This window comes from Trematomus bernacchii, unplaced genomic scaffold (assembly GCF_902827165.1).
Source record: "Trematomus bernacchii unplaced genomic scaffold, fTreBer1.1, whole genome shotgun sequence".
Lineage (NCBI taxonomy): Eukaryota > Metazoa > Chordata > Actinopteri > Perciformes > Nototheniidae > Trematomus > Trematomus bernacchii.
In genome coordinates, this window is record NW_022987641.1 from 2,239,500 (window position 1) to 2,254,733 (window position 15,234).

A 15,234-nucleotide genomic window follows, 5' to 3' on the forward strand; every position below is an offset into this window, starting at 1 on the left:
ACAATTCAAATGTAAAGTTCAAATTAAACAAAAGAAGACTATAGTAATGATATGCAATTTTAACAAAAGTGAATAAGAACTTTTTTCATGAAAGCAGAACACATTGTAATGTCATGTTTAGAATTTAGATTTCTTTTAACTTCAATTTAAAATATGCAAACTTTATTCTTTAATTTATTAACAGAAACAAACTTAACAAAACTGTCTCTATTGTCTCTAAGATTAGTTGGTCCAGGATGTTGGTTCAAGTCTTTACGCAGTTCACCTACATCAAAAACTGGATGTCATCAAACCTGCTAAAAATAAACAGCAACAAAACTGAGCTCATCATTGTGGCTCCCAAGGCGCAGCTCCAGAAGGTTGGTGACCTGCTTCTCACCATTGACGGCTGCTCCATCTCCCCGTCCACTGAAGTCCGCAACCTGGGAGTCATCCTGGACTCCACCCTCTCTTTCCAGGCGCATATCAAATCCATTACCAAATCTGCCTTCTACCATCTCAGAAACATTGCCAGACTCCGCCCCTCACTCTCTGACTCTGTGGCAGAAACACTCATACACGCCTTCATCACATCCCGTCTGGACTACTGCAATGGAGTCCTGTCCGGGGTTCCCAGCAAAACCCTGGCCAGGCTCCAATATGTCCAGAACTCTGCCGCCAGGCTTCTCACCCGCACTAAGCCATGGCAACATATCACCCCCACCCTCATCCACCTCCACTGGCTGCCGGTCAAGTCCCGGATTCACTATAAAACACTCCTCCTCACGTACAAGTCCCTCCATACCCTCGCCCCCCAGTACTTAACAGACCTCCTACATCCCTACACCCAGGGGTTAAATTGGGCCGGGGCTGTCCGGGGCTCAGCCCCGGCACATAGGACGATGCTCTGACGTCATCACCCTCGCTCATTTGTCATTTGTTTAAGCCATATGTTAAACCATCTCTCGTTCTTAATATAGATTTTATTTAGGGTCGATATGTGTTGACTTTACTTTAAAATAGCAGATCTCTGTGACATGATATAGTTTTTCCGCTTAGTGAACGTGTGTCTCTGCTCCGATCAGGAGCTGCAGCACCGCGGCTCCTTCGTGCAGAGTCTGCAGCGGTGTGTGTGTGTGTGTGTGTGTGTGTGTGTGTGTGTGTGTGTGTGTGTGTGTGTGTGTGTGTGTGTGTGTGTGTGTGTGTGTGTGTGTGTGTGTGTGTGTGTGTGTGTGTGTGTGTGTGTGTGTGTGTGTGTGTGTGTGTGTGTGTGTGTGAAGAAATGTTTGAAAATGTAAAGTAAAATGCTTCAATCTGTTGCACTTTAAGCACACATTACTAGAGACTAGATCTAGGGGGAACAACTCTAAACACCCATATGAAAAAGATCGGTTTACATTTTAATAACCAAATATGTGAACATAACCAATAACCTACCATAGCCAATAACAAATAAATGTAACTTTTATTTTTGTTGTTCATTCATATCTTATTTTACCAGTTAACATTTATTTATGCATATTTTTATATCTCTCAAGTTTTAAACGATATTTCTGGTTTACTGTCCTATAGTATACACTGGAATAATTTCTAACCTGTTTATCCAGATAATTATAAAGGAGTGCCTTGGAAATATTTGTTTACATAAATTGCATTTATCTCTCTCGCTCGCTCCCACGCCCACTTTGGCTGTGAGCTGCGGGCGCCTGATAAGCCAACACCCCCCACTTCATCACTTACAGCGCCCATCGTACAGGGAGAATGAAAAGTGTAACCGGGTTGAAAAGGGTGCTATCTTTAATTAATTATGAATGTTGTTACATCAAGGCCGAAAATTAGGATGAGCGCAAACAGTCAAAAAGGGTTTTTTCCCCTCCCGGAGCTGCCAGCGCAGCCCCCCCCCCCCCCCCCAGAACTTGTTTAATTTGTTATCACAATTACTAATGTCATGTTTTTTTTTATTCTTGAAGAGAATGTCTTTTTTTCTGGCATTCTTCCAGGATTAACACAAATAAGAATAACATTGAGAAAAATCTTTGAAGTAAATGGCTGTTGTTAAACGCTTCCCACATTTACTTCAATCGTTCAGTAGAAAAGATAAAAGTATCCCAGCAATACACAATAGAATATATAAAGAATAAATGAAAAATCTCTTCAAAAGACCAATACACTACAAAACTGAAACTTATTGGCATAGGTAATATACATCAAAAAGGCTTCAAATGTATTCAGTATTGTATGAACATGTTTTAATTGGGGTGTGGACGTCACATCCTGTAGGGGGGTCCGGGGGTATGCCCCCCCGGGAAGAAATGTTTGAAAATGTAAAGTAAAATGCTTCAATCTGTTGCACTTTAAGCACACATTACTAGAGACTAGATCGAGGGGGTACAACTCTAAACACCCATATGAAAAAGATCGGTTTACATTTTAATAACCAAATATGTGAACATAACCAATAACCCATAGCCAATAACAAATAAATGTAACTTTTATTTTTGTTGTTCATTCATATCTTATTTTACCAGTTAACATTTATTTATGCATATTTTTATATCTCTCAAGTTTTAAACGATATTTTTGGTTTACTGTCCTATAGTATACACTGGAATAATTTCAAACCTGTTTATCCAAATAATTATAAAGGAGTGCCTTGGAAATATTTGTTTACATAAATTGCATTTATCTCTCTTGCTCGCTCCCACGCCCACTTTGGCTGTGAGCTGCGGGCGCCTGATAAGCCAACACCCCCCACTTTCATCACTTACAGCGCCCATCGTACAGGGCAAATGAAAAGTGTAACCGGGGTGAAAAGGGTGTTACCTTTACTTAATTATGAATGTTGTTACATCAAGGCTGAAAATTAGGATGAGCGCAAACAGTCAAAAAGGTTTTTTCCCCCCCCAGATCTGGCGCCCTAGGCGACCGCCTATGTCGCCTATGCCAAAAACCGGCCCTGTACACCATGCTAAATGTATGTCTGCATAAAGCTGAGTTATGATCAGTCATAATAACACAGAATTTGGTGATGATTAAATAGTTTACAGTGAGATTTACTCCCATACTTTTGGCCATACTCACGCAGCCCTACAAATGAATTGAGATTTCCACACAAATGTTCTTTAGCAAGTGTGCAGAGCAGTGTTGAGTTAAAAAAGGAATTTGAAGGTTGGATATTTGTAAACCTTTTTTTGTGTATATATATTAATAATTTAAGATGTAAATTAATTCCAGTTTATTTGTAGTACTTTCTATTTTTATTGTGACATTTGGTGGCATCAATGTGTGCATTTGATACAGATAATGGAGCAGTTGCTTTAGGGCCACAGTGTATATCCCTTAAGGTCAAATAATGAGATCCTCGACCTCCGCCCCCCTCTCGCGCCTCCATACAGAGCCCCCCCACATATCAAATCCCAACTTAACCCCTGCCTACACCCCTTCTCGGAGTCTGCGGTCCTCAGACACGGGCCTGCTCTCCATCCCCCGCTCTCGCCTTCGTACTGTGGGTGACAGGGCGTTCAGTGTTGCGGCCCCCACCCTCTGGAATGCACTTCCTCCTGAGATCCGGAACGCTGCCTCACTGGACATCTTCAAATCCTCACTAAAAACGCACCTGTTCACCATGGCCTTCGGACCCTAGTCCTTTCCTGGTCCCCTGGCTTCCTTTATTTTATTTTATTTTGTTCTTGTTTTGTTCGCTCCTCATTGTCTGTTTTGTTTTGTCTGTCCCATGTACAGCGACCTTGGGTCCCGTGAAAGGCGCTTTATAAATTCCATTTATTATTATTATTATTATCCTGTGTGCATTGTCTTCGTCAACCGTTGTAACCGCTCTCAAGGTGTCAAAAACCACAAGGCCTTTCTAGAATTGTGAGGTGCAAACGTTATGCTTGGCTTGCACATTCTAAGATGCTCAATGAGCATAGCTCAAAGGTTCAGGATGTTCTATCTCTGGTTTCATATGTCTACTAAGACATTATTGAGAAATACTTCCTTTCCATCAAACCACACTAAAGCCAATTTAGCACTTTTTTTATTTTATAAATGGTACATTTACCTGTAGGTGAGGTACGTGAGGTGAGGTCTGTCACGGCCACTTAAACAGCAGATCTGTCAACAATTTGTCTAATGAATTGGATAACTAAATATTTGTGGATATGAGTATTATTGTTTGGCAGACAAAAAGAGCATCTCAGATTTTATGAGAGTGTGATGGTGAGGACAGACTACATATTTGATTAAGAAAGAATGGTCATCTGAGACTTTGTTTCTGTTCTCCAGTATTTCTCCAAACAGACTTGATCTAGTGTTATTATCTTTTTTTTATTGTGCCAGAACCAACATGTTTCCAATCAAACAGGCCTGTTCTCCCGAGTTTGGTACCTGTTGCCATGACAACAGCCAAGGAAAATATCTCCATCCTTTATGTGGAAGCAGAGGGACATCATCAGCACCCTTTGTGTGTGATTTACTCCGCTTCACACATGGACGTGTGGGTGACTGTGTGTGCACACATTGTTTTGTTCCATTCACTCCTCAATGTCTCTTTTTGGCCGTATCCTGCTCCTCTACGCCCACTCGCCACCTGGTGCACCAAATGCATGCTGGGATCTCCCAACTGGACAGATTGAACAGATGATCAGCTTTTAGTATTTGTGTGTCTGCAAAACAGGCCAAAATGGGTTTAAAATATGGGATGGGAGGAGGTTTCTTATTCTGCAAGTAGGAATTCTGGGTAAGAATATCCTGTAGAACATGGTGTTCCTGTGTCTGTGGCGGGAACACACTCAAATCAGGTGCCCCTGTGTGTGTGTGTGTGTGTGTGTGTGTGTGTGTGTGTGTGTGTGTGTGTGTGTGTGTGTGTGTGTGTGTGTGTGTGTGTGTGTGTGTGTGCCTCACTCTGCTGTGACCCTGGCTCTAGCGGGATGTGTCTAATGAGAGCTATAAATATCCCAGAACAGACCTGGCTGGTAAGACTGCAACCTCTGTACACACACACGCATAATAACACACACACATGAACGCATGCACTTACTCCCATTGCCCCTCCCACATAGGATGACAAGAAAAAAAAGGGGTTTGAGAGAGAGAGGGAGGGATGGAGAGAGGGAGAAACAAATAAATTATGAACAAAGCTCTTCAGCACAGTCAGACGCAGCCCCCCCGCCTGCTCTCCCACCTACTCGTCTTGCCATTATTCTCCAAACTTGCCTTCCAGCTACTACATTATGAGTCACTGCTGCTGGTGTGGGAGTCAAAACATCCCAGTCAATATCCGTGATAACAACAGAAGTAAATGAAAGAGGACGAGAAAGATGGAAACAGAAATTCCAGGCTGTTCAGTATGTAGGCTATATTGAGAAAACGCAGGACTACTTACACACTAGCAAGCACCCTTCCAAAGAGGCTCATTCTAATTATGATTAAGGGGCTTTGCTCTCTGCAGGTGGTTGTTGTTGAGCTGTGGTTACAAACAAGCAGCAGGGGATCTGGCAGAAATGTTTTAGAAGCTCCAAACTAACTGAGTCTGTCACCCTCAGCAGACAAAAGCACTTTTCTGATCTCCAAAGAAAACAGAAGGATTAAGACTTCCTTTATGGATCGAGGAAATATGAAGTATTATCAGGAGGCTTATCTCGTGTACTAGATAGGAAGAGACAGTTTGAAACACACAGGATTCTAGTGGCTTACATAAGCAAATGTTGATCCGCCATGGTGACGGAGTACAAAGGTCTGTTGAATGTAATGCGCATATCACACATATTATGACTTACATGAACTTCTTTATAACAAGATAGGCTCTGACTCATTTGAAAGAGCCTTTGTTTCCTTTCAAATAAGATTTTTTTCTTCTCCCTGTGTCATGGTTTTAGATTGTTGTTTTCATTTTCCACCTATTATTTTGAAATGTTTTCCTCCTACTGTCTTGTCTGGTCCTACTTCCTGTGTTTATCTTCCTGTCTTTAGTTTCCCTGGTGTGTCTGATTGTCTGATTGTGTTCACCTGTTGCCCTTGTGTGTCTGCCTCCCCTGCCCAGCTGGGTCTTGTCCTGTGATTACCCTTCTGTGTATTTAGTCTTGTCTTCCCCTGTGCTCCATGTCTGTTCGTCGTCGTTTCTCGTCTATGATACCTGTTAGTCTCTTTGCTCTTGTCCATGCTACCTGTCACGCTCCATGTTTGCTCCTGAGGTTTTTTGTCCTGATCCTTCCTCGTACTCCCCCGGTTTTGGTATGTTAAGTTGTTCCTTGTTTTCTTTTGTCATTCAGCTTTGTGAAATAAAGCTCGCTTTTTGTTACCTGACCTTCTAGTCCTTTTACTGCATTTGGGTCCTATTTTTCCCCAACCCTGACACCCTGCTCCTTTTCGCTCAATGGTGTGCTTGTAGAGACATGTTTTGTTTGCAATTATTGGGTTTTGCGTACCATGAGCAGAACAAATAAAAATGAAATGAAATGAAATGAAAGTAGCTTGTTATATTGTACAGGAGGAGGTGACATGTGACTATGGTTCCAGGATGGGTTTACACCAAGGAAAGTGTGTTCCTATGCTGGTTACATTGCCTTTTACAGCTGAGCCATCAGATGCACTTTTAACCCTGTAGCTGCATTGACACAAAAACGAGGTCACTTAAATAAATAATTGCACGTCAAATTCTCTTGTAGAGAAAATCGTGGTATCAGCAGTTTAACCATTCTGCACACTCATGCCATATATGCAGGGCAGACTTCCATTTGAAACACGCTGAATATATTTCATGATATAGTCACCTGAAGTTATTTTATGGTATCGTCAAAAGCTATTCGTCCTGAAAACTTACAACAAAAATGTGCACTAAAGCAGTTGTAGTTCAATGGTGTTGATCAGCTATCCAAAACCGAAAGGGTCCACAGTATCCATCTACAAGACATGCTACATGACATAAACAGTCGCAGTATGGTTACTCGGTTAAGTTTAGAAAAAACGCATGTGTTAGGGATGAAATAAATTAGTTTGGTAGTAAAGTGGCCGTGTAGTGTAGTCTGCGAGACTGAATAGACCCTTCTTATTGCTACTGCAAAAAGCCTTTTACAGTAACATGATATCATACCACTCCGGCCTCAGATTAAAACACTGTTGGTGGCCAGGCTTTTAATGTCAGAGTGAAATTGAAGTTTGAGTGTCTTTAGCTTCTGTACTGTCACGTCTTTCCCAGCGAAACTGCATATTTGAGTGGTGTACAGTTACAAAATGAATTTAAATCAAATCCAATGCTTTTGATTGGATTGCTATATGATGTCAAGCTACAGACTGTTGGCTCCTCACACACCTCCCTCATCTATTGTTAGATTTTCTCCATATTTCTCTACTAGTTCCTACGACCCACAAACAGTGACGTTTTACATAGCTAGGCTAGCTAGTAGCTCAAAGTCTCATTTGATTGGAAGACTTTTCGTAAATGCCCCTCAGTGCAGGATGAGTCATCAAACTAGCGAGAGATAAATGAACAATTAGGGACAGGATTAAAACATTCATTTAGCTGGGTCTCAAACTTGGATAGAGATATCCTGCCTGTTCCAATTAATGAAACAAAATTAAAGATAGCCAATTTACTCTCTCTGATTTAGAGTGCTGTGCATTGATTTGTCAGTAAAATCTTAGACGAATGGCTGAACTGTCCTCTTCCTTCCAATTACCAATGCTTTTAACCACATTGATTTTTTCTTTCTGTCTGCCCTACGGAAGGTCATACTGCAGCTCAATCGAATGAGCAATTCTCATTCCTTATGCTCAGCGTCTGCCTCCAGCTGGTGCCAGGCCAGGTCGTTTACTCAGATACAGTGAGTGCTGGGTCTCCTTGTTCCAGAAAGAGCAGCAAAGCTTGATTGTTCCAGAGGCACACTGTGTCTTATCCTACTCCTCTCTCTGTTCCTGTCCTGTTGTGACTCATCTTACTCTTTTGCCAGCCGTATCATACTTAGGAAGTGATAAAAGGACAAACTGCCCAGACAGTAGTTACGCAAGATACACGTTGGATTTAACCTGCCAAATTACCAAAACATATCAAAAATAAATGAAGAGCCAAAGAAAGTTTGAGCTTGACCGTTATAATACTTACTATTGACACACAGTTTTCCAATGAAAGAGCTTTAGTAAACCAACTAAAACAAACTGTCATCCCGTTTTAAGTTGCTATTTCAAACTTGTTAGCCGACAGTTACTGACTTACACAAAAAGCATATGCAGCAACTTTAACATTGATTTGGGGTTCTGTTTGTGTCACGCCTGAGGAATTTGTGTCGCATATTCACTGCTTTTAGCTCGGTTTAACCCTCTACCAACTGTTGAGGGGAATATATGGCTGCTATATGCTTTGCTATGCTAATGCTAAATCATCTTTCTTCTGTTTGGTGCTGGGGTTTCTCACTGCTGCCCTCTGCATCGAGAAACAATGCCAATGAGAGCGTTGAGAGTGGACCATACATCAAATGTGTGAGTTATGGACCTAAAACAGTTAGGTGTCAATAGACACTGTAGAAAGTCTGTGTGAAGCTGCAGGGATCTGCATATTCTGCGTTCATCACTATCGTCTGTTTCACATTGCACACAGACATTTCAGCCATTGGTCACATCAAGTTATTGAGTCTGTTTATGTGTCTGATACGTACATTATTTCTCTTGTTAGCCCCCTCCTGGTTGGGATCATTACTAGGACCCCAATCTGCTAAATCAGCTCCTTTCCAAAGTGGCCAAAGTTTAACTGCAGCTCTTAAATCTCATCTCTTTCAGTCAATTCAAATGGACCACATGGGCCATTTCCAAATGACCCTCCATTCTTTGGAAATCCTCCCAGAAGCTTTCCACTTCCCCCCCCCCTGTTGGCTATATGATACATTATGGATTGGATGGGGGGAGAAATGTGGCATGCCACCAGGGAGAGAGCTAGATTACTGAGAACAGATCATAGCTCTTTTCTTCCTCTTATTTCACAACCAATAGTTAATATATCTGTTTGTCACATTTTCGAAAAACATAAATTATTAAAATGTTTGAAAGCTGTAAGCTACCTTTAAAAATATTGGAAAGATCACTGACAGCTCGTTAAAAAGGCGTTCACTCTCCCCCTCCATCCCTTGGATTTCAATAACAGGCTTTGACTATCTCTCCTTCCCAGCTAACTTTTGGCCAAGAGGAAGATAACAACTCTAAATATGAAAATACTAGCAGGATAATCAAAGTAGAAAGTGTGCATGAATGGATCTTACACACTAGCTATGTGTGTGTGTATCAGTGCCTCTAACTCTAACTTCACTAATTGAAACATTCCTGTGCAACGCTGACCTCCCACAAGTCCTCCTTTATTATTTCTCCATAATGTCAACATTTGGGAGGGTTTTGCAGTGACGGGCCAATCCCACAGCTTTTAGGAGTGCAGCCCCGTACCCTAATTGGCCCAGTGGGTTCTGCTGCTGTTTGTAATGAGAGCTGACGTTGGGCACCGTTGGGGAAACGTGTTTTCGTTTGCAGATCCCATGGTCTTCTCCTTAGGTTTGGGTCTCCCCCTCTTTCCTCTCTGTACAGGATGCCAGAGAGCTCAGGCACTCTGCCTGTGTGCGAGGCTACATGTGTGTGCACATGAAAAGGGCGGGAGTACAGTCCCAAATCAACAGAGGAAATCAAATATAAATGGGGCATGAAAAATGAAAAGACAGACACATCATTTATTTGGGGGTAAAATGTAACGGACAAAGGGCAGATTTTAATACTGCGCCACATGCATTTGTATGTACATTTTTCATATAAATGCTGTTTGACATTTAATGGATATACAAGATGTGTCAAATAATGGTTAAATAGCCATTATGTCTTTTTGTGACACTGCTGGTTTGAAAAGGCAACAGCTGTAGTGCTACCAACTTAATTTTTACGACATGCAGTGCAATGGTGTTTTGCACAATAATCTACCTAAGAATTTAAGACAACATTTCCAAAAATGTGGCACCCCATGGCAGATGTTCACAAAGCTGTCGTACTTGTTAGATTGGTTTCCATTGAGGGTTAAAGGAACATACATTGAGAACATTGATGTAAGAGCAGAAAAACAGGTTTCCCTATCGAACCATCTCATCATATGTACATACCGCTTATATTCAAGAAGCGCTGAGAGGGGGAAATGGAGGAAAACCCTTTGTCAGTTGTACAGCATGTCCATATGTGAAGGGAATACATTTTAAATATAGAACGTGAATACAGTGCATCAATATTCATAAACTACTTGGACCTGATCGATTACGTGGAAACCATTAACCAGGAACACTCAGCTGCTGAGGTATTGAGCTTAAAGGCGTGGAAACTGATCTTCTTTTGGTCATGAATCTGCTATGTTATATAACAGTTTACATACCACAAGCACAAAGGGAAAACGTATGTTAGAGTTAGCATGACACATCAGTTAAACCGGTACAGCAGGCTAAGCGAGTTGTTTGGAATCTGGACCACTTCAGAAGGAAGTAGAGAAGTGGAGTTTAGGGGGAAATCCATTGGCTCCCTTCCTATCCCCATTTGTTTTAAAGCTGGAATCTCTGCGTGGGCAGCCCGAAGCAAACATGACGTTTGTGTGTCTATGTTTGACTGCAATACAATACCATCCAGCTCTAGTTAGTGGCCAACATAAAGTGGGATTACACTATTGATCAGTTCCAGAGCCGTCCTTCAGACTGAGCGTAGACTAATAGCGTAGCAGCACATCTGAACCTGGCACTAAAAGGCCGGGGCCATTAGGCTCCATAATGTACTGATATGGCGATGGTGGTGAGTATCACATGGCGTTGACTTGATTATTGCACTTTTAAGTACATTTAATGTTTCGTAAATTGAATGAATGTTTATGATTTTTCACCCTGATAGCGCTGTGACACTCGGACCAGACTGAAATGTATCACTAACCCTTTAAAGTATTACCAGGAACCTTTCTACAGACATTAAAGTCCCTGTACATGAATACCATGTCCTTTTCTCCTCATGTTGCTAGGCTAGCATTAGTATTTAGCTCAAAGTCCTTCCTGATAGAGCAGCTGTAACCTCTTTTACTCTTATATTTATGTAAGCTAGCAGTGGTGTTAAAAAAACAGGAATTCGTAAGTGTAAAGGTGACACGTATATTACATACAATGCACTATACATGAGACTATACAGCAGATACTGTCTATACAAAACATAACATTCAGTTCTTGTTATAAACCGGACGAAGATATTTTCCATTCAACAAAAGTTGAAGCTGACCATAAAGTTTTATAAAGCAATGTTAATATAGCCATGCTATTCTTTCTTTTAAATGTTCCTCAACATGTCCTCAATAATTTAACCACACAATAGGATTACTGTATGTATCACAATAGTATGATAAGGAATTAATGCACTGAAGGCATTTAACAATCCAACATCCTACAATTATTAACCAGCCATTCATAATAAAAAGCCAATGTTCTCTGTTGTTATCTGCTGGCATCACTGGCAGGGCCAAAGGCTGTTTTTTTATTGAGTGCAAATGCATTAAGCTCACTTGATTTGCTAATAAAAGCCTAAATGAATCCTGCAATTTATTAAGATTCAAGAAGCCTCTTAAACAAGAAGAATCGCCACTTAGTGCACCATTGTTGCTACGGTAAGCAAATGAAAGCAAGACATAGCCAGACATGCTTAGTCTTTCATTATGGACTTAAAGGAGGTGATCTGGCCGTCCAAAATAGGGTGTAAAGTTGTTTTGCTGTGCAGTCACCACTTATAGCAGAGCACGAGTCTCCCTGAGAATGTAGCTCTTTTTATGTATCACATCTGTGACAAGAAGTGACGGAGAAAATGAAACATAAGTTGATAGAGGAGTATTCTATCCTCGCCTCAGTTCATGTTTCTCTGTCCGTACAGAAAGCAGTTATTTGACCTTGGGGCTTGGGCGCCCTGTTGTACGACAATAAGCTGGCATCTGTTTCCTTTTACTCTTAGATGACCTTCTTCTTACTTCTGAATATGCATACTGGAAGGTTGTATACAATCTCTCCTTCAGATAATGATATGAACAAACATGCTTTGTGTCGGAGAGTAAACCTTATCTGACTGAGGCCTTAAGAAGCCTTCATCTCTGCAAGAAAGGTAACGGGTTATGTCTTTCTGGTGGAATGTTTGATTACAGGCTTATAAAGGAGCAGTATGGGGGAAAGATTTTCAGAGAGAGTTTGGGCAGAAGCTGTGTCACTGTGGTGTCTCGTCGGACAAACATGGCTAATTCCGATTTAAGGGTAATTACTTCTTAGCTTAATAAACATACAAATCACGACACACCGTTTATTTTCAGGTTAATTTGATTCAGATTCTTGAGCTGAGCTGTTTGCTGTGGAAAGGCGAGAAACACTCATCCGTGTCCAGAGTTCCTAAAATAGGCTCTAATAGTGCAGAGGCGTTATTCATGTGTGAGAGAGAGAGAGTTTCTTAATCCCTCTCAAGTTTGAACTTTTGCCACTTTCTATGGGTTTATTGCTTTAGTGCCAGAAATAGACATATGACAGACTTGACAAGCAGAGGAAAAGTGAGGCACGTCTGCTCTGACACTGCCACACTTCTGGGCTGTAACTTTTAAGCAACATAACATAAAGGGAGATATAAACTAACATGCAAGTTCATTTCTGGAGTCTGGAACCTCGGCCATATTATAAAAGAAACTATCAGAAGATAAGTTGAGATAATATTTCCGATCCATTTAGCAAATTTCACCTATAACAACACGGACAAACTACACAGATAAGATGCACATGTGTCTCATAGTATTGAGGAATTAAACTATACAGCCATGCCAGCAGCTCTTTGATCCTTTTCCTGCATGCTACTATGCTGACAGTGCTAACATGCTGATATCGAAGATAAGAACCAGAACACTTCCTGGAGTTCCTTAAGGATCCCCAAAGTTATCAGGATTCATTTTATAGGGAACATAGGGAACAAAGTCGTTGATTGACCAACAGACAGATTAATAAGGCCATCTGTAATGAAATGCCGTAAGAATCCATACAAATCTTTATACGTTTTTAGCTCATACTGTTCCTGTACATCCTATACCCTGTCATAGTGTTAAGTGCGTTTGGGAACTGTCTGATCCTGGGTTAATCATTCCTAGAAGGCAGTACTGTTCCTTTATATTTACAGTAATGAAGGATTTCTTCCAGGCAGAAGCCCATAAAAAACACATACTCATTAACCAAATCTCTATCATCCCTAATACGCCCCCTCCTATATCACCACACCAGATAGACACCAGATAGACACCAGATAGACACATTGAGGGCTTGATCACAGAAACAGCTGCGTGAAGCTGAAGGGTCCGGATGGGAACATGAGACAGCTGCTGAGAGATCTTTAAAACGTAATTCCCCAGAAAACAGGTCGGCAGAGGGTTTCAGTGACGACATTAACCTCCCTCACCATGAAACAAACTATCTGTCCTCCCATACACAAAGGGCAAGCATTACAATGGGGAGAAAAGCCAAAGAAAAGTGATTTCCTGTCAAAAAAGTGGTGCACATATTTATCTGAGCTTCAATCCGGAGAAAATGTTTTCCTCAGTTGTAAGCTGCGTAACATTTGTCTCCTGTATCAAATTATTATTTGGCAATAAAACAAGACGAAGAAATCAGCAGAAGCACTTGTGACATCTGGGACTCAAAATCAAAAGAAACCACAGTGGAAACATTTTCATTTTCCTTCTTTTATTTGATACCAGTGTTTGACTTTTATATGGATATGGTTGTTTTCATTCGTTTTTTACTTATTCATCCTTCACAGTTTAATCCAGGTGTCACATCCAATCTGTCACTTCCATTTTGAACTGCATTTCTGGTTTATTTTTTAACATGCTCAGACAGGGTTCTTTAAATCAGATGACATGAATGAGCACAGGAGGTGACAGTGGGGGTAGCGCAAACAGCAATACCTTCAAGAAGTTTTTTTATATGTATAAAATTCAGACTGTCAAGGCAAAAAAAGCACATTTACATCCGTTGTTTAAAATAACAAAGCTTGGCAAAACATCAACTATTTAAATATGTAAGAAAGATGAGCCCTCCTGACTGATATCAATTAAAAGTGAGTCAAACCGTCTTTACAAATTATTATTATTAATCTAATAGTATAGTGTAACTTGGAAATATTGCATCAATATGTCTTACGTTTAAAGAAAGAAAGTCAATCAAATAATTTTAAAAATGCTATAATTGCATTCTAAGTCCTACACAATTGGCTTTCAAAATAAGAAAATGCAGTCATTTAATCAGATTAAAACGAATGCAAAAGATGTGTTTGCATCAACTGTTTGACCCACTTTAGTTTGATTTGTGTCAGCATGAGCCCAGGTGAAGATATGATATAAAAACTTTGAACAATAACGATCTCCACATCAAGACTCTGCTGTGTTAAACCCACGACAAACATTAGAAGACTTCACCATCATGACATGAAGGAAGGCTACGGAACGGATCGATGGGCACGAACACAGTGGCAGTTCTCATAGTGATAATCACGTCAGAGATCAGCTGGTAATATGGCTGCGACTGGAATCAAACATGTGACCTTTCCAGGAACAGACTCGAACAAATTGGTCTCCCTGCGGCCACACATACCGCAGATTCAGAAGTGTGTACAAGAAAATGGACAATACTGCCATTGTGTCCGTGCCATTTCTATCTGTGCCGTTCAACTTTAGTTTCACAGACCTCATGACAGCTTTAAAGAAACAGTTTGAAACAAATATGAAGCAACAGCAAGCAGCCAGTTAAATATCTTCACGACTAGGGCTGTGCAATTAATCGTATTTTAATCGCAATTACGATTTTGACCTGCCACAATTACGAAAACAACATAATCGAAAAAAACAATTATTTTGCTTTGCTAGGTTGTGACAGTGCACTGCAACATATTTGATCTAATTAATTTTGGCCTCATTTATTTGTATTTATATATGTTTAGTAGCTTGGGGAAGTGCGCTCCAAAATATTTGTTGATCTTGTTTATTGGTATTTATTATTTTGATATTATTTATTTAAATGTATCATTTATTTAATTTATTTTTGTATTGGTTTTTCAGTTGAATTATACGTTCAGGGTAATCAACAGTTAAAAAGATACTGTTCAAATTATTATTTGTATTTGTTTTAAAGTTCAATAAATGGATTTTTTCAAAGTCAATGAATAATCGTATTTAATAATCGTGATATCAATTATTGACCAAAA